We start from the raw sequence: 20,599 nt of genomic DNA, 5'->3' as shown, positions 1-20,599 counted from the left end.
GTAAAGCTAACATGTAAAGTTTAAATCAAATATATAGATCCAATAAAACAAAACCTTTTTAATCTTGTTTTACCTTCAAAAGGATTCTGATTATTGTAATTAAATAATGCATGATATAATAAAGATCTAGAGTGTGTGATTATTTCATTGGCAATTGGATATTGGTGCTTTTTATTTATGCAAGCAATGTATCACAGGCAATATGCATCAAGCATTAAAATATTGATACAATTACACCTAGCTCACTGCACCAATAAAAAAAAAATCTGTGACATGACTCTGCTGATGATACGAGGACAGTTTGAAATCCTTTTTAAATTTTAATACTCTGATGTGCTGGGTTATGCTAATTCTGCTAAGAAATAATGCCTCCAAGATTCACTGTTGTGCTTTTTATTCCTGTGAGCGAACAAATCCAGTTTTGCTCAGCATGGCTAACAAGTAGAGTTTCCTTCTATACACATTTGACCACTTTTTTTTTTTTTTGAGAAAGATAAAAAGAATAAGGTTTGGGGTTAGCTTGTTTTTAAGGGTATTCATTCATACTATAATGGCCTTTCTCTAATTTTCTCACTGACTAAGTTCCACAGTTCCTTTTAAAACATTCAAATGCTTTTTTATTCTTAAGTCCTTTCTCCAAAGAGCAAAGGGTTAGGGAAGTTTTCCTTGTAGCTGTTTTATTATTAAAGCCTTGGCAAGTGATTGCATGGGGCTCTGAGCCTGTCCCAGAAGTCCTCCATGGAAGCAATAGATGACAGAATTTTTCTGCCATATGCACACCTGGGGTTCAGTGTTACATAGCTGACCCATTTTCTCACCTGTACAAATGGACCCAAAATGCCTTTGTTGTTCTGTGTACACAGGAGTAATTTAATACATAATTGTTGACTTTAAAACACAGCAACAGACTTTCAGTTCATTTGGCTGCTGAAATGTTTGTATAGTTCTGGGGACCTTCCTCTTTGCTTTGAAAATATTTTAGACCCCTGCCCTGGCTAGAGGGAAAGATGTTTTCTATTATCCCACCTGGAAGCAGTATACATATGGAAGGATGCAGAGATTCATAATGCAATAGCTGTGCAAAGAACAACAACAACAAAAACCAAAAACACATAGTTCAACTTGTGTATTTCTCAGTGGAGGCATCTGAAAACCTGAAAGTGATACAGGAGTTTCACAGCCATTTCTTCTTTTGACCACTTCCAGAGCCGAGTGAAGATTCCATCACACCATTGTTGGCCAGACCCTCTCCTCAGTGATGCTTATCTGGGAGACCCCATAAACAAATATCCTGGTCTCTAAGAAAACCTCCTTGATATCTTTGCTTTCCAAAGAGATGCCGGTTAGAATATGGAACTCTGAAAGAAATGGGCATTATTGAGTCTGTCAATAGAATGTATACATTATAGCAATTGAATTACATTTGAAGACCCTCAGAATTGTACTCTAGAGCCAATAACTGTAAGTTCCATCTTCACCTTTCCTTCTGGTGGCCATGGTTCCCCTTTTAGCAATGTCAAGTGTATTTCCTCCCTCTTTTCCTATATGAATAAGTAGCAATGGCTGGTGATGATACAGCACAGTAGATCATCATGAATGTCTGTAGGATGTCATATTTATGTTCTTCTGTTTAGCTTAAATCTTACTTAGGTTCTAATAGCAAACAGTCCGGTTACAATGGGCTGGCAGTGCAAAGCATCTGCTCAATTCAGATAAATAAGACCAATGTGTTTGAAGGGCAAAGTTTCAATACAAGTGGCCTGCCATTTCATTTGGAGATGCAATTCTCATGCAGCATAAATCACAAAGGGGAAAGGGATCATTTGCTAATTGATTAATTATCTTGTAAAGGAGTTACAAACCTGTAGCGTGCGGTGCCAGCTAGGTGTGTGCAGGAGACCTCAACTGCTTTCTTTTCTCCTTTGCATTTCTAAGTACAAGTAATGATGAGGTTTGGGACTCACAAAGCTGGGGTCTCTTACAGCAGGCTGGAGGCCCCACGCCATGATCTGCTTACCATGTTTCGTCATTTGAAACCAATCCACTGTTGGATGTGGGTGTGTGTATGTGCCTAAACATAAAGGAAAGAAAATTAAATTTCAAGTCAAAGAGATCCAGTAAGTTAACCATTCACTATGGGAGGGTAGACTGTTCTTTTTTGCCTTTATTTTTACATTCTCTAAATAGCAGAGTTGTTCTGAATAACAATCTTTTGTGGACTAAAAGCACCAAGGATTAAAGATCAGGGAGAAGAGCAGTATTCCTGAAGTGCGAAAGCTGGTGTGTTGCAGAGCCCTGATAACCACAGATGAGCTGGTAATTAACATCCTCGCTTCCCAGGCAAAGGGGCAATTGGTCTTTCCAAGGCATAGCCTACTGTTCTCTTTCTCTCCCTCTATGAAAGTAGCTGATTTAGTCAGAAAGGTGACAGTTAAGGCTCTTTGCTGACAGAATTTTTGCATCTTCCCGGGGCCTCGTTCCCCGACTTTACCACAGAGGCTGTCCATCAGGGTTGTTATGTATGCAGGCTGAGTGAGCCCGCAGGGGATCCTAGTTATTTACACTCTTTTTCAAGCTTCGAAGCTGTTATAATCATTTGCTGTCAACTTTGTGCTGACACTGAATTTTACTTTGTGTTTTTTATGCTTGGTTTGGGTCTAAAATACTGGCATCCATACCCTACACTGTAATTCCATGGGTGACTGAGCTGGCCAGCCATATCCCTACCTTACTAACAGAGCCCGGGAATCCTGCTACATATGGAAATTTCAGGATTTGTTGATTGTGGACAATAAACAGAGTCCTCCAGCTTTGTGCATTTATCCGGGCAGTGGCCCTCAAGAATAAGCTGTGTACCCTGTTTCATCTCAATGCATTTTCATCTTTAAGAACAGGTAAGTATTGGTTTCATTACCGAGTTGGAAAGTTGGAAGAGGCAAACTTTCCCTCTGCCAAACCCAGTGTAATTTTCAGACCTTACGCTTTCTTCCAGACCCCTATTAAAAGGATAAGGTTTGTGATCTCCCCTTTTGGTTGCCCCCTCCCCATTCCTTTCAACCTTGAGTGAGTCAAAATACAAGCTGGAAGTGCATTCATGATTCAGATCAAAATAGAAGTGTTGTCCTGAGTGGTATGAATGACAAGGAACAAATTATAAAGACCCTGCATAAGGCCACCAGAGCGATGTGAGTGATAAGCTTAAGCTTTTAGACTTCATCAAGGGACATTTGCATGCTCAGACTTTGGTGTTCTGCATCCTAGTCACATGGGGAATAAATATCTTCCATTTGCTTGTGAACAATGTTCCTTCCATTAAGCCCAGGGCCTGGAAGCTTTAATAACAAGACAGGGAACGATTTCTCCATGTTTAAAATGGACTATGTTTCCATGCACTGTTCCCATCTCCAGTATGAAAATTTCCTGTATGTCGGGGCCCAAAGGGAGTGATCCACAAAATGATATGACCCTGTTCTTAACTGGACTTGAAATAAAGCTGGTCAAGAAGCTTGTGTGCTCAGCCAATGTAATAAAGTAGACAAATAATTACCGAGCAAATCAAACACACTTACACCTCAGATGATTTTGAAATATTATCTATAATCGGGCACTTCTGTGCTAGGAGGAAAGGTTAATAAAGTAATTTAAAAAAGATTGTGTGGAGTATTATAGAATCAGAAGAGGACTGGCAATCATAATTGTTAATCTCCTAAAACACCAGTTCTGCATTGCACAGAGCAGATATTTTAGTACGTATTCTTATTGTGTATTCCACTTATTACTATATTAGCTTGCTTAATTATCCTTTGTAAAAACCTTTTATTAGATTTTTTTTGGTGTTAAAAAATACTGATATTATTATTCCAGCAGGGTAGCAATGTGTATGTCAGTCTTCATGTATAGGTTTGTGGAGAAGACTAATACCTTTGAAAAGTAGTTGTCTTCATGTGTGTTACATAGGAGAACAATACTGGAGTAGGCATTAGATATTTATATATTAACAACCCTTTCTTTCCTGCTGGCATTTGTGATGGATCATAGGAGAATGGCATAACCTTTGCAGTTGGAATTATTAGAAGAGAGAAGGGTAATTCTAGCTCAGTTGGTGCTAGTTTAGTACTCGAGATAACGCTAAAGGAGTATGGTTGGTGGGGCATATTGATGGGAAGATCTTCTTACATTAAAAAAACCCTTCTGTTTGTATTAAAAGTCTTGTTAAAAGTAAATTTCAGTTTGTATTTTTTTTTCCAATGAATAACTGATTTTGTATAGAAGGGAAAAAAAGGAAGGATGGTACCACCAGAAGACACTAGTTCCATCACCACTCTTATTGTACCCCAGGGAGATTGGTTTACATCTGTAAAATAGGAATGACAAAATCCATCTCATGGGATTTTTAAAGGACATAGGAAAGAACTATGTAAACGTTGAAAGCACCTGCTAAAAATGTTATTTATTATAATTCTTTGTTTCACAAAATTTCCCATCATGTTTGCATTACTCAAATATGTAATGTTTAATTGGACTCAATGGTAAAGAATCTGCCTGCCAATGCCAGAGACGCAGGAGATGCAAGTTTGATCTCTGTGTTGGGAAGATCTTCTGGAGAAAGAAATGGCAACCCACTCCAATATTCTTGCCTGGGAAATCCCTGGAGGGCTACACAGTCCATAGGGTCTCAAAAGAGGAGGACACAACTTAGCAACTTAACTACAATGTTTAATTATGCAACTGTTTTTTACTTTGAATGAAGCCCATACTGACTAGAAACATATTTATAATGTTTTCCCATGCAAATAATCTGCACTTTAAATTGTTCAACTTATGTGATCCTGCTGCCTCTTGTGCGTAACCTCACATTTCCTTCTTTCATTTCTCAACACCTCAAACAGGTGATGTGCCAATTCCATGCTTTCCCATTTCTTTTATTCTTAACTTCCTTACGCTTACACTTCTTAGCCTGCCACACAGCTGAAACTGACATTGTGTTAGTCCTTTGTGGCCAGTGGTCCCTTCTGCAAACACTTGCCTTTGACCTGTCTGTGGCCCTCAGCAGGCTCATGGGAGCCAAACTTTGACCTCTGTGACACCGCTGTCCTTGATAGCCACCCACTCCTGCTTTGTGCTTCTTCTTCCTGCCTGGAAGAGGCATGCTTGGGAGTCTCAGCCAGAGCCCTCGAGGCTTCTCTCTCCCCACTCCCTCCTTTAGAGACTTTGTCCTTTCAAAGACGGGCTGGCTGCTCCTGACTCTGCCCCATCTCCCTATCCATCCTCAAGCCCCAGTCCCTCAGAAAAACATTAAGAATATCTTTGTGGCTGCAGTTGTGCAGAGCTCTGCAACCAGCAGGAGTTAACCGTAGCTGTCAGAGTACCAGATTTGAGGAGGTTTTATTTTAGAGTGGGGCTTCCCTGGTGGCTCAACTCATATAGAATCTGCCTGCGATGCGGAAGACCTGAGTTTGATCCCTGGGTTGGAAAGATCCCCTGGAGATGGGAAAGTCTACCCACTCCAGTATTCTGGCCTGGAGAATTCCATGGACTGTATAGTCAGTGGGGTTGCAAAGAATCAGACATGATTGAGCGACTTTCATTTCACTATTATAGAGTCAGGTGAGTTAGAGTCTTCATTCCCGCAGATTGAAGCAACTGCAAATCATTTGTTTTATGTTTGTTTTATCATTTGTTTGGTGTAGAATCAAATACGCTTCATGAAACATGGCAACCTTGTGATGGAAACACCTATTAAACATTGTTCCTCATGAGGCTGAGGGTTCAGAAAAAGCCTTCCACTGCCATCCACCACTTGCCAACATGGTGTTAGGGCTTTGGAGGTGGGCACAGGAGGGAACACCTTGGCACCTGGAAGACTTTTTAGAAGGACTGAGCTGACATGTCCATTAGTCTCTTTGTAGATGAAGTTTTTCCTTTTGTTCCAGTAGCAAATATGGCACTTAGGACTCTTGGCAGGAACATTGGCAAAATTTCAACAAGCCAGTCTTTTTGGAAGACTTTGGTCCCAGCCAACTTGGTCTATTCTTTCAATTAAAAAAAAAATTAAAAAGTGAAAAAAATGAAGAAAAAGTCACAATATGCTATGATTCTCAGGTGGGGTCACACCCACAGCACATTATGGCAGAGTTCCATCTGTCCCCTGAGAGACAAGAATCTTGCCACAGCTCTCTTTTATCACTAAAAAAGTTCAAGTCAGGATCACAGAGGTCTCTTATATGTCATTGAGAGCATGGCTTTTCTCTGAACTTGGCAGGTGAAATGGGTTGACTCCGACCTTCTTCTGGGATCCATACCAAATCCCTATGGAGGGCTGGATGGTTTTCTCGAGGAAAATTCAAGGACCCACCCAGGGTAGGATTATGGGGTGGCAGATGTGGTGGGAGGATAGAGGAATTGTAGTTTGTGAAGGAAAATTAAGGGAAAAAGAACTCTCTTCTCATTTTTGAAACTCAACTACCATCACTTTACATGCCCTGCCACTGTAATCTATGCTTCTGGGTTTGATGCTGCTCTTCTGTCTGGCTGGAGCATTAGGGCACGAAACTTCCAATGGAATTTGCCAGATAATTAACTAGTTGGTCAGAACAGAAAGCTAATAGACATTATTTTTTTCTAGTAGTATTTTCCTATGACCATGTTTCCAAATAAAAGCTCTTAAATAGAGTACAGTTCTGTCTGCATGAGTGATTTCTGGAGTAAAGTATAGAGGTAGCACATGATTTCAAATACGTAAATATTAGCCATGTTTAATGCTGGCCAACGATTTATTGGTGGAATTGAATTTGTCGGTAACAGCTCTGCTTTGTTGATTCTTCCTCCCTGCTCGTCCCTTCCTCCATTCCTTCCTTCCTTCTTCCTGATTTGCTTTCTTGTATCTTTCCTTCCATCCTTCTGTCTTTCCTTTTTTTCTTGGATATGATATGGACCACTTTTCTTTATTGTCATTGACTTAAGATGATTTGTTGCATTTCTTTGCTTATAATACTGACCTTTGCTATTGCATTATTCTGTTTTTTCTTATTTTTATATTTCTTTATAAAAGAAATGTATATTTATAACACAAGGTTAGAGTTTTCCTGCAACCTTTGGAGATGTAAAAATACAGACAGTGGAAAAAAAAAGGAATAACAGCTGTATGTCTCTATATATGTTAAGATAAGAGCATAGTATCATATGGCTTTTCTCTTTCAACAGGATAACATACTATGAGTACCTGGGATTCAATACGCATAACAGGTTACAAAAGTAATATAGTTGTAATAATTACTTTCATCTGGCAAAATATTTCAGTCAGCAATGACTAGCAATAAAATAAAATAATCACCTTTAGTGTATCTATTACAAAAACAATTGCCTAAAATAACAATGGTTTAAAATACCATGTAGAGTATAAAGCATCCAAACAGCAGAATTTGTCTCTGTCTCTCTTTGACACACACATGCGCACACACACATACTGCTCACAGTCCATAAAACTATGTTAACAGCAATTTCCCTGAAATGTAGATCTATTTTTTAAAGGAAAAAATACTCCAATTAAGGATTTATAAATTATATATTATTGTAACCAACATTCTCTTTAATGAGCTTTCTTTTAACTTTTAAGGTTTATAGTAATCACTTACTGCTCCTTAAAAGATTCCTGTTATTTTTCCCCCACTTTTTTAAAAACAGTGAATGTGAGACATCATTAATTCAGTTGTAATATCATCTACTAGTAGATGATAGTAGCTAATTCCTTCTTAGGCATGGCTTTCCTGGGCCTTTGCAATACAAAAATGTGCTTTTACTGTTGGGTGTTTTATGTGAGCATCCATCTAGTCTTAATGCTTAATTGTCTTTTTTAAAAGACCACTAAGCAAAACGAACACCATCTTCAGGTTGCTTCCTTAGGAGTCCTGTGACAGTCTCCATCCCTTTACTTTGTATGCTAAGGTCAGGGATCAAGGGCAGGCTGCGGTTTGGACTTGGCTATTGGCTCTGACAGGATGATGCAGCCAGTACCGAGATCCTAATCGGTTGGGAGAAGTCTATTAAGTTTGAGCCCTTAAGCTGCCTCAGCCAAATCAGGGATCCCAAAGTTACATTTGTTTCTGTGGTGACCATTCATTTTGGTCAAATGAAGAAATTGCTCATGTTGGCTTTTGTGGCTTCAGGGGCCAACATCTATGAATGTCACGTATCTTTTAGCCTCTGCTTTCTCGGAGACATTATTGAGAAGACGCTTATGAAAAAAAATCATTTTTATTGCAGCTGTTTATAAGTCACCTTGATCAAAAAAGAAAAGAGGCAAAAGAAAGGTCATCAAAAGCTGTTCTTTTCTCTAGGTGAATGATAACATTGGGATGGCCTATGCTCTGAGGTCCTGGGGACAGAGGGCATGCTGGGGGAGTAGGGGTGAGGGGCACCCCGGGGTCATCCTTGGCCCTGACTTGGTGAACAGCAGGGAGTGTGCTCAAGACTTTCATCTCTGAAATTCTTCATGCTTTTTCCAAACCAAGGTCTGGTCAAATCAGAAGAGATCTGAATCTTCCCTTCAAGAGTCTTTTTTCACTGATGAAAGATCTTTGGTTTATAAACAGTGCTACTTGGGGATAGTGTCCCGACCCAGAGCAGCCAAAAAGGTAGAATTAAATATTTTCTCCATTTTCTTCTTTGAAATTGCTGAATTTTTAATTAGCCTGGGAAAGGGTTTCCTTGTTCTACAAATGTTCTTCTGAAGTCACTGTCTACTAAAACAAATAGAAAAAAATGAGGAAAGGGGGTCTTGGAGTATATGCAGTGTCTTTTTGTAGGACAGTAGAACGTTCATGAACCTGGCAGAGAAGAACATGGAGTATCATTTCACAGATGTATCAACTGAGGCCTGAGTGAGCCAATGTTTTGTTCAGGCAACTGACAACAGAGAAGTAGCTAGAACAATTTTTAATTTTCATTAAAATGCTCTTTTTACCACCAACATCTGGCAAAAGCTTTGTCACCTCCCGTAAGAACAAATTTTTTCTTCATAGTCATTGTTCCAATAATAAGAGGATACATACAATAATAGTATTAGTTTTTGGCTCTGAAGTCAGGCTAACTTGGAGCAGAGCACAGCCTGGACACCTGTAGAAGTTCTTCAATTTCTCTGAGCCCCAGTTTGCTAACTTGTAAATCAGTCAAGGCCATTATTCATACCTCAGAAATCTGTTGTAAAAATGCATACAGAACACATTGTACCAGACACAGTACATTATAATTGCCCTATATCTGATGATTATCTAACTTTGCAGCTTACTACACACCTCCCCAAACTCAAGGGGAAGAAAATTCTAAAGTTCCACTAAGGAAAAGAAAGTATGTGTGAGTATGATATGGAATATAATACATTTTCTAAGATTGCATTGTGAGAACTGAAAAGTATAAAAATTATGGTATTTCAAATTGGCATACTATTATGTTGCAGTACTGCTAGCAGACAGATGTAAAAATAAAGTATAGGTGTATCTTTTTATTCAAATCTGATATATGGAAATCTAGGTTTAGAGAATGGTTATAGGGTCATTGTTTGCTTTACAAAGCAATTTGACATAAGGTTTCTTTAAAAGGGAACTTCCCTAGTATCTTTAATATAATACTTCATTTACTGAAAAAAAAATCACACAATTTTGCAAGTCATTTCATGCGTAAATTGAAGCACATCTGTTGAATGTATAGAGGAAAACTTGAAGCAGAGAGGAGAACATTGAAAGTTACAGATACGTCAGATGGTAACACATAGGAAAAAGAAAGTAGTGAGGAAACTTGATACACCGAAACTTCACATTTTGCAATCATGAATTTTTAATAATACACATTTATAAAACTTCTATGCACGAGACAGAGATGGAGAGACCGAGATAGAAACAGAGACAGAGAATGTGAACCTGGTGTCACCTCTCTATTTGGCCTTCTGTTTTGCTGTAACCTAACTCCTCCCCAATTCCCCAAACACTAGACTATGCACCGAAAATGCTGCTTGATGCATTCCCATCCTTTTAAGCCTAATTAGTTTCATACATGTCATTCTGTCTGCCTAAACGTTCTTCCTCAACACTCTGTCAATCTCTGTGGCTAGCTAGCATCTATAACTCTTTTCAAACTAGTCTTCCTCTCCTCTGGGAAGTTTTCCTGGATGGCACTTCATTTCCAGAACACTCAGGGAGCCTGTCTTTGCTGGAAATGAGCCTACCTTCTTCCTGACTCAGATGTTTTCATTTGGGGTATAATAGAGCATAGGCTTTGGAATCCAGTAACTCAACTTCGAATTCAGGCTCCATGGCTGGCTTGAGGTCTGAGTTGGGGCATGTTAATTGATCTCTTGGGGCTTTATTCGTATTCATCAATACCAGGGATAATCATATCATTTTATATCATTTCTCTACCCATATCATTTCTGAGGGGATTTGATGAAATATGTAAAGCCCTTAGCAAAGTGCCTAGAAGAAAGGTTGGAACACAACAAATGTTCTTTGCTTCTTTCTGAGTTATACTGCATTGTAACTGCTGGTTACTCCTTTATTTCTGTATTGAATTATGAGCTACATAAAAGGAAGTATTGAATCTTACCAGCTCATAATGCCAGAGCCCATTGGATTCTTTCAGCTCAGTTCAGTCGTTCAGTCGTGTCTGACTCTTTGCGGCCCCATGAATTGCAGCACGCCAGGCCTCTCTGTCCATCACCAACTCCCGGAATCTACCCAAACCCATGTCCATCAAGTTATACATTCCCCCAAATGCATATTTGTGGAATCTAATTGAGACAAACATCAGAGCATATATTTTCATGGAATATGGAAAGTCCTAGAGCAAAGATTTTTACAAGGAGAAGAGAAAGAACAAAGGAGTGAAATGAAGTCCAAAGGGCACATTACCTGAAAACTCTCGAGGTTGCCCCAAATTAATTAGCAAGCATTCTTTGGGAACATTTGTTCAACCAGTTTTGAGGCGCCCTAATTACATGAGCTTTTTTTCAGCCTACTATGCTCTGCATGAAAGTGTTAAATGTCTTTATGAAATGGAGTCATTTCTCCAAACTATTCTATAAAACAGAAAAGAACCCCTCAAAAATTATGGAAAGGAAGAAAAAAAGTGAGATTCCTAGGGGAAAAAAAGGAGAGAAGGAAGGAGGGAGGGAGAGACTCATGTGATATGAAGTGAGCCTGTGCTAATTTGGGGTCAGTACCACACCCCATGGATGTGATAATCTGTTCTAGAATTTTGCTAGAGATATATTCTGAATATTTTTCTTTTAGTTTTGCAAACTAAGATGTTTTGTTCTTTGTTTTTTTTCTTTTGGTAGATCATGCTAATCCCTGGCCATCCTTGATTAGACCATTATCTAAAAAACCATTGGTAGGATTTCCACAATCACATCTGGACCTTTTTTCAGATTCTTTCAATAACCTGGAGAGATCATTTTCCGGTCTGGAGCCTTGAACTCGTTTTAAGCAACTAGGTTATATTTTAGTAAATATAAACTTATCTTGGGTCCTGGTTCCCTCTTAACTCTGGTTGCTTTGCCCTTTCCAGCTTGAAGATCATTCATCATGATAGAGACCTTAGAATCAAAATAAGAGTTGAATAGTTCTGTTTTCTCTGTGACATCTGTTAACACTTTGCTGTGTGCCCCAATCAATGTGCCTATCCCTTTGTTCTTCTTTATAAACAGAGCTTAAAGTAGCTTTCTGTTGTCCTTGGCAGTTTTTCAACCTGTAGCCAAGTTTCAGGTCTCCTGATAACATTTTTAAAGTACTTTTGACATTGGTTCCCCATCATGTTTTCAGCCTTCTCTTTGGGTTGTATATCCCTTTATATTCTGCATTCACTACCTTGAAAAAGGAAAAAAGAATGTTCTTTTCACGTTATGTTTTTTTTAAATACCTTTGGAATAATCTGTGATTATTTTGTCAGAATTTCTAAAATAGGCATATTTTACCTTTAAAATTATTTAGACATAGGATCATACCTATATTCTCTCTATTTTGATGACTGCTTTCCTAAATTTTAGGATGAATACCTGTGACCAATATTATTTTTCCATGACTATAACAGACTTTAAGATGACACATTATTTCTTTTCAACTTTCTCATCACTTTTAACTCACCAACAAAACCTTCCTCCTGGGTCAAAATAAATTCAGTATAAAATATGTGCAAATTGATCTCTCATCTTCTCAGGGACGCAGCTGGCAGAAGGCCAGCCAAGAATGTATCAGAAGATCTTCATTTGGAAGAGTCTTCTGGCAACAGTTTGGGAGAAAGTTTCCCCATGACTGTGTTAGTTTTGTGATCTGCCTTAGGAAAGCATGGGATGGGTATTCATTCCTCTTCTGAAATGATACTATTTGAATTCTCTCTCTCTTTTTTTTAGCCTCACCAAAATATATTCTATCAGGGGTCCTCATCAGGGCCATTTAAGTCCATTCCTTCTTGGTATAAAGTACTAAAGTCACATCCATGTTACAACTCTTTCAAAATGTGACTAACAGAGCAGTGCCAGTCTGTGAGCTGTGTGTTATCGGTTTGCCAAAAGGTGAGTACGGAAATGGAAAGGAGGCCTGACAAAATTTTTAAAGCAATTTGAAAAAAATAATTTTATGTATGTTGACTCTAATAATAAAAATTTAGGCTTGAATTTTGTATGTTTTTAAAAATTTTTTCTAGTAATTTTTTGTTGTTGTTGTTTAGTTGCTAAGTCATGTCCGACTGTGTGCAACCCCATGGACTGTGGTCCACCAGACTCCTCTATCCATGGGATTTCCCAGACAAGAATACTGGAGTAGGTTGCCATTTCCTTCTCCAGAGGATCTTTCCAATCCAGGGATTGGACCCAGGTCTCCCGCATTGCAGGCAGATTCTTTACCAGGTGAGCTACAAGGGAAGTCCAGCTTCTTTTTATTGTGTTGTAAATCAAAGTATTGGTCTAAAGCAGATTGGAAAGGGAGCTGGTGAAGGAGCATAGATGATTTGTGGGTTACTGCTAGGCAAGAGCCCCATACCTTTATAAGACTTGATATAGGTCTAGGGTCATAGTTAGCTTTTGGTATTAAACTTACATATTCAATATATAATTTTTGGTCTGTTAAATGTTACATGGACATATAGGAAAAATACATGATGTCTACCTAGCTTTGCTATTTTCTTCTGAAAAATCTTAGCCAACTCATTTACTGTTTCTCTTCAAATCATACCTCTTGATACAGCCCAATACCAAGTTTGAAAGCTTCATTTAGTTTTTGCCTTTTTAGATTCACATTTAAGCTTGCTTGGCTTTTTGTCCACATGCATTGCTCCAATCCTCCAAGCATATCTTCGCCCTCTCTTTCTACCATTAGAAAGTGTAGGGGGAAAAAAAAATCCTCTTTTGTACCTTCTAGGTATTTCCAAAAGCCCCCTTCGATTCTCAACTAAAATTGGAGACAGATGTGGGCTGCCATTTCTTTCTTCAGGGGATATTCCCAACCCAGGGATCCAACCCATGTCTCTTAAGTCTCGTGCTTTGGCAGGCGAGTTCTTTACCACTAGCACCACTTATCCAATCTAATAAGCTGGAACCATAGAATGACCTCAACAAGTGCTTTACTTTCTCTCAAGACAGAAAAGTCCATTCTGCATTTATAGATGCATATTACTGAGAACTTCAGGCAGGAGGGCAAACATAGTAAAAATATTCAACAGGATGCTCTGTGACCCTAACGTCTAGACATCAACCCTCACTACTGCCTGTATAGCCCCCCTTGTAAACTGCCTACTTGCTCTTCATCATCCCATTAGGCTTCTGCTACACAGTTGTACATGGTGGTGGTGGGGTGGAGAGGGCCGCCTGATGACGCTGCCATTAACCAGGGTTCTATATGGATTAGATATCCATGTTGTTGTTCAGTTGCTCAGTTGTGTCCAACTCTTTGTGACCCTATGGACTGCAGCACACTAGGATTCACTGTCTCCTGGAGTTTGCTCAAACTCATGTCCATTGATTCAGTGATGCCATCCAACCATCTCATCCTCTGTTGTCCCATTCTCCAACTGCTTTTAATCTTGCCCAGCATCAGGGTCTTTTCCAATGAGCTGGCTCTTCGCATTGGGTGGCCAAAGTGTTGAAGCTTCAGCTTCAGCCTCAGTCCTTCCAATGAATATTCAGGGTTTATTTCCTTTAGGATTGATTGGTTTGATCTCCTTGCTGTTCAAGGGACTCTCAAGAGTGTTCTCTAGCACCACAGCTCAAAAGAATCAATTATTCAGCACTTAGCCTTCTTTATGGTCCAACTCTCACATCCGGACATGACTACTGGAAAAACCATAGCTTTGACTAGACAGACCTTTGTCAGCAAAGTGATGTCTCTGGTTTTTAATATGCTTTCTAGGTTTGTCATAGCTTTCCTTCCAAGGAGCAAGCATCTTTTAATTTCATGTCTGCAGTCACTGTCTACAGTGATTTTGGAGCCCAAGAAAATAAAGTCTGTTACTGTTTCCATTTTCCCCCCATCTATTTGTCATGAAGTGATGGGACCAGATGCCATGATCTTTATTTTTTGAACGCTGAGTTTTAAGCCATCTTTTTCACTCTCCTCTTTCAACTTCATCAAGAGGCTGTTTAGTTCCTCTTTACTTTCTGCCGTTAGGGTGATGTCATCTGTATATCTGAGGCTATTGATATTTCTTCCAGCAATCTTGATTCTAGCTTGAACTTCACCCAGTTTGGCATTTTGCATGATGTACTCTGCATTTAAGTTTAACAGGCAGGGTGACAATATACAGCCTTGATGTACTCCTTTCCCAATTTTGAGCCATTTCATTGTCCAATGTCCAGTTTTAACTGTTGTTTCTTGACCTGCATACAGGTTTCTCAGGAGGCAGGTAAGTTGGTCTGGTATTACCATCTCTCTAAGAATTTTCCAGTTTGTTATGATCCACACAGTCAAAGGCTTTAGTATAGTCAATGAAGCAGAATTAGGTGTTTTTCTGGAATTCCTTTGGTTTTTCTGTGATCCAATGGATGTTGGCAATTTAATCTCTGGTTCCTTTGCCTTTTCTAAATCCAGCTTGAACATCTGGAAGCTCTTGGTTCATGTACTGTTGATGCCTAGGTTGAAGGATTTTGAGCATTACCTTGCTAGCATGTAAAATGAGTACAATTTGTGGTAGTTTGAACATTCTTTGGCATGGCCCTTCTTTGGGATTAGAATGAAAACTGACCTTTTCCAGTCCCGTAGCCACTGCTGGGTATTCCAAATTTGTTGGCATATTGAGTACAGCTCTTTAACAACATCATCTTTTAGGATTTTAAATAGCTCAGCTGGAATTCCATCACCTCTACTAGCTTTGTTCATCGTAATGCTTCCCAAGGCCTACTTGACTTCACACTCCAGGATATTGTAGGGATACTCAATTACCAAGATCCATGTTCAAATCCAAAGCAGAAGCACCCTTTCTGGAAACATGGCTTCTTCATTGCCCCTTACTTGATTTTGTTCCTCATTCCTCTCAACATCTAGGTAAAAGCATTTGGAATATAATTAGAAGGCTGGGAGGCTGGATGGGAAGCAGTTGATTTTGGAATCAAAAAAACTTTGCAGATTTTCAGAGCCTTGTTTCAGAAGCTACAGAATTGGGGGCAGTGTGAGATTGATATCTGTGTCTAGCCTAGGTATGGGGTCTTTGTCAGTAGAGGTGGAAGGACTAGAGCTCTGAACAAGAGAAAGGGAAACCATGCCCCTCTCTGCATCCTCCTTTCACTGGACCCTTATATGCTCATGCCATTATTTCAGGCTTTTCTATATTCAGGAACCATAGGACAAGGCCAAAGCCATTTGAATTTTAGCTCAGCTACATGATGACAAATTTGCTTTTTAGGCTTTGTAACCAAGCTGCTATTTAAGTATTGTTTCCGTGGAAAAATTTATTACAAATTCTAAAGCAATTTGCCAATTAACTTTTGGTACTAAACACATTTGTCATTTGGGGACTGAATCTATGCAGTCCACTTAAGTAAATATGAAAGTATATGCACGTACTATGATGTTGTATTTCAAGCCATTTGTTAGAACAAGCATATAATGTACTATATTATATTGTCAGAGCAAAACAAAAACTAAAAATCTGTTTTAAAACAGAGTCTATAATATTTAAAATTGTTTTTTAAAAGCAAAATTTTATGTAGACCTTAAATCTTGGCTTAGTCCTCTATATTTAGGAATGGAATTTTGAGAGAAATGTGCACCTTAGGTGTCCACTTTCAAACTACATACTTCTGCTCCCCCTAAATTTTGTTTGGGCTTTAATATTTAGTTTAAATAATAATTGTGATAGAAAACTGAAAATGCCATATTGCACTTTCCAAAGTAGAGAAAGGATAAAAAAGTTCATAATGCCATAAATGTATTATTTGAAAATTTGTATTTTGTCCCTTTAAAGGCCATACATATTTTATATTTTCATTTGATCTGTAAAGTAAGATCCTCCATCTAACATATATATACATATGTAACATAGTATCATATTATATCATGTAAATGTATTTCCCAGCAGAATTAATCAAGTCAAAGCAAGGACAAGCTTGTTCCTATAGAATTATGTTTCCGGAAGGAAACAAATAACTACACTTTATTATAACTAAAAACTTAACTTGATTACCTGAAGACTAATTTTATTAATTTCTATGACCTAAAATGCAGTTTTCTACCCACGATGATAATTTGAGGGATATTATTATCTGTTACACTTAACACTTGAGAGTCAGAGTTAGTAATGTCCCATCACTCTTCCCACAATTTAGCACAAGCCAAAATATTGGTTAAAGAAACCTTATAGTATACAGTTGTCAAAACGTACCTGGAAGCTCTCAGAGAATATTAGAAGAACTGACGACAGGTGAAATAAAAGAAGTCTTAGACTTCTGCATTCAGGAGGATTCAGCAGAATTTCCCTTAGTGTCACTTGGCATTTAAAATTCAACCATATTACATGAATGCTTCCTGGAATTAGAATAGCAACTATAGGTGGAACAGATTCAAAACTGCTTACCAAATTGTTTGTATCTATTTCCCGTTGGTCTCCTGAGGCCACAGAAACAAGGAATTGGCCTGAGTTTTCTCTTCAGAAAACTAATACACATTAGCAGTGGCACCTTATTAGGCGCCCCTGTGTCATTCTCTTGAAATCATAGACATGCCAGCCAATTGAATCTACACTTTGTGGAAACCAAAGGAGCATAGCCCAGGTGCTCCAGGAGAACCCTGGTATATTAGGAGGAGCTAAAGACACACTTGCACTGAACCACAAGATGGCCCTTGCAAGTCTACACCTCTGCATGCATGCTCTGCAGCTGGCAGTGACCTGCCAAGGGGAACTGTTATTTTAAATGGAGACACTGTCTGTGCCAGCAGGAAGAATTTATACCCAGCCAGTGAGGAAGTGGCGGAGAAGGCAATGGCAACCCGCTCCAGTACTGTTGGTTGGAAAATCCCATGGATGGAGGAGCCTGGTAGGCTGCAGTCCATGGGGTTTCGAAGAGTCGGACATGACTGAGCGACTTCACTTTCACTTTTCACTTTCATGCATTGGAGAAGGAAATGGCAACTTACTCCAATGTTCTTGCCTGGAGAATCCCAGGGACAGCGGAGCCTGGTGGGCTGCCGTCTATGGGGTCGCACAGAGTCGGACACGACTGAAGCGACTTAGCAGCAGCAGCAGCAGCAGTGAGGAAGTGGAGAATAGCTCTTGTTGTTCACCACATTTTAGCGCAGGAAAGGGCTTAGCCCTAAAGATGCCAGGTAAGAGAATTGCCAAGTAAAGAAAATTTATTGAATGCATTTTCAAAAGGGAAGCCTAATCTGACATTTTTGTTTCTAGAATCTCAGAAAAATAACATTACCCAATTCTTATATCAATATGAAGCATAAGAAATGGGTCTCCTTGGCATCTCAGTGGTAAGGAATCTACCTGCCAATGCAGGAGACACAAGTTCGATCTCTGATCTGGGAAGATCCCACATGCCGCAGAGCAACTAAGCCACTCTAGAGCTGAGGAAGCCGCCACTACTGTAGCCCTAGGACCCTAGAGTCCATGATCCACAAAAAAGAGAAGCCACTGCAATGGCAAGCTTGTGTATTGCAACTATAGAGTAGCCCATGCTTGCCGCAACCAGATAAATGCCTGAGCAGCAATGAAGATGCAGCACAACCAAAAATAAAAATAAATAAAAAATAAATAATTTCTTTTAATAAGGAACCCAAAGGCAAGAATGCCTACTCTGTCTTAGAATGCATTTATGTAATTTTTTTCTATTTAATCATGTTATCACTGATAATTATTCTCTGTGTTTCTATCCATTCAGATATCTGCTGGCATCACACCTCTGGATACTGATGTTATTAGTTTTTCCCTCTCTTTGGTGGCTTCTCTCCCCCCATTATGGTGGCTTCAAATGATTCTTCCTATAGGATCATCCTCTTTGGGGTAGCATACCTCCTAAACTTTAGGATCTGGAGAATGGAATTAAAGGGTTAAACTTTCTTTTGAGAGCCAGTGGTAGTCCACTTCCATTTCAGGTCTTAGGTGTGTTTTGCCACCCAGCTTTGGATAGCGGATAAGATCCTTTGGACTTTTCCCGACTTCCATCCCTCTCGACTGTAACCCTCCCTCAGTTTATAATATATTGACTTTACCAGTTATCCTCAGTGAATTAGTTTGTTCAGATTGTTCTGGGGAGTAACACACAACTCTGAACGTTGTGTCTACTCAAGGACTTTAGAAAACTTAGGCTAGACTGAAAAACCAACAAATGAGTCCAAATAAAATAAGGGCACCCAATTTCCGATTTGATTTCATCTTGCTTTTTCTGATGATGCTTGACTGTCTCTGTTTACAAAGCAATAGTCACGCCAACATTGTTCCAGCTTGGTCGGTGACAAAGTGAAAGGTTCTACCTCTGAGCAGGTAAAGCATGTGCGTTAGGGAAGGAGTGCTTGGCAGTCAGGATGACAACAATTAGCACATGCTCCTCATTAACAAACTGAGATTAGAACGCAGCCGAAATGGCAAGTTGCCATCAGTGCGATAGTTACAGGGCAGTTTAATTTCTAACGAATGTGAGCACTGGATCAGTAACAATATTCGACAAAATGCCGCCTGCATTCTCTTATGGCTTTCATTACCAAATTGAAAATCTGTGTAGATTTCTGAAAATTACTTTTAAATGTAGCCAATCTCCTAGACTGCAAGGCTTGATTTGCTGGTGAGGGAGCCCTGCTGTGAGATTTTAATGAAAGATCATAGTGGCCCTCCAAGGCCGGCAAAGAGCTATGGGCCCTGGAAGACCCGAAATAATCTGTTTTACTTTTAATGGCAGCCATTTTATATTCATTAAGATCAAAATGCAGTTTTGCAGGCAAATTGCAAAGCTGTTCCACTCACAGCTTGAGAACCTGGAGGCCCTACAGCTTTTTATCTTGTTCATAAGCAAATATGCAGTTAATATCTTTTAATATGCTTTGATGCTTGGTACCTTATGGGTACATTGTACCGGAGGTTAGGGGACTGCATGTTTCCTTGGCACCGTCAGTCACCAACCAAAGCGGTAGTCCTTTTATTTCCATAATGGCAGAAGAAATGAGTCTCTCTCTCTCTCTTTTTATCCCCCACCCCATTTTTTTTTTTTAAATATGAGCTCTGCTCAAATAAATTGTAAAGCACTGTATAGTGTACATTCAGGGTCTCAGAGAAGGTGCAGTCTTTCACTGGGATCCATCTGTTGGTGGTTCATATTATTTAAATTTATACAGTCACATTATTTAAATGTAAACAGCCAAATAAGATAGGATCAAATCATTGGCATCTGGAAACGGTGCTCTCATCCTCTTTGATTGTGAGGTTGTCTGCATTAATAATGGAGTTCTAAAGACTGTGATTCCACCTGATATACTGTATGACCTTAACAGTTGTGATTTTATCAGGGTTTCACTGTAGTAGAAAATGAAGGTATTTTGCAGCTCATTTCCAGCAAAGCTAGTTTGCATTATCCTCTGTCCAGAGCAGTCCTGCCTGTTTTGTGTGTTAGAAAATATTAACCCTCACTCTACCCCCCTCCCTTTTTTGGCTATGCAGCTGTGCTTCTGGTCTAGAACCATGTTGTACATTAAATTCCATCAGAGCTCTTGTAGCAGGTAAATGATACTGCGATTAATGAAAAGAAGGAAGGAAGAGAGGGAAGGAGGGAAGGAGGAAAAGGGAAGAAGAAAGGCATTTAGTTCTGTGTGGTAAAATCTTGGCCTTTCCCAGTACTGCATCAACCTCCTCCAATTCTGCAATTTCTATCTCCTTTCTAAGACAAAAAATAAAGCTGATGCAAGTGGTTCTTATCATTCAACCCATTACTTCATCTTAAATTCTACCTTAAGCAATAGGCCAGGGTTAGAAATTATTGTCCAGAAACATAGGACTATCCAACTGTTACAAGAGTGACATTTAGGGGATAATTTTTTATAGAAAAGGGGGCCAGCTAGGTCGATTTCAAGTTGCCCAGAGATTTAGAGGCAAGACCAAGACAGAACTTTGTTTCTTTATCCCAATT

The 20,599-nt window shown here is 39.2% G+C and overlaps 1 long non-coding RNA gene across 2 annotated transcripts in view; it reads left to right on the top strand.

The window, feature by feature from the left end:
• The first annotated feature begins 1,419 nt into the window (after positions 1 to 1,419).
• Positions 1,420 to 20,599, top strand: part of LOC145544626 (uncharacterized) — a 51,995-nt gene continuing 32,815 nt past the window's right edge. The window contains exons 1-2 of one of the 2 annotated variants that reach the window (XR_014081495.1): positions 1,420 to 1,461; positions 9,282 to 9,345. This is a non-coding gene — a long non-coding RNA (uncharacterized LOC145544626). The remainder of the gene's footprint in view (positions 1,462 to 9,281; positions 9,346 to 20,599) is intronic. The other variant, XR_014081494.1, reaches the window with a different exon arrangement.

This window comes from Giraffa tippelskirchi, chromosome 4 (genome assembly GCF_054371585.1).
Source record: "Giraffa tippelskirchi isolate mGirTip1 chromosome 4, T2T-mGirTip1v1.2.pri, whole genome shotgun sequence".
Classification (NCBI taxonomy): Eukaryota; Metazoa; Chordata; class Mammalia; order Artiodactyla; family Giraffidae; genus Giraffa; species Giraffa tippelskirchi.
The sequence above is the reverse complement of the archived record's forward strand: the minus strand, read 5'-3'. Positions and strand labels throughout refer to the sequence as shown.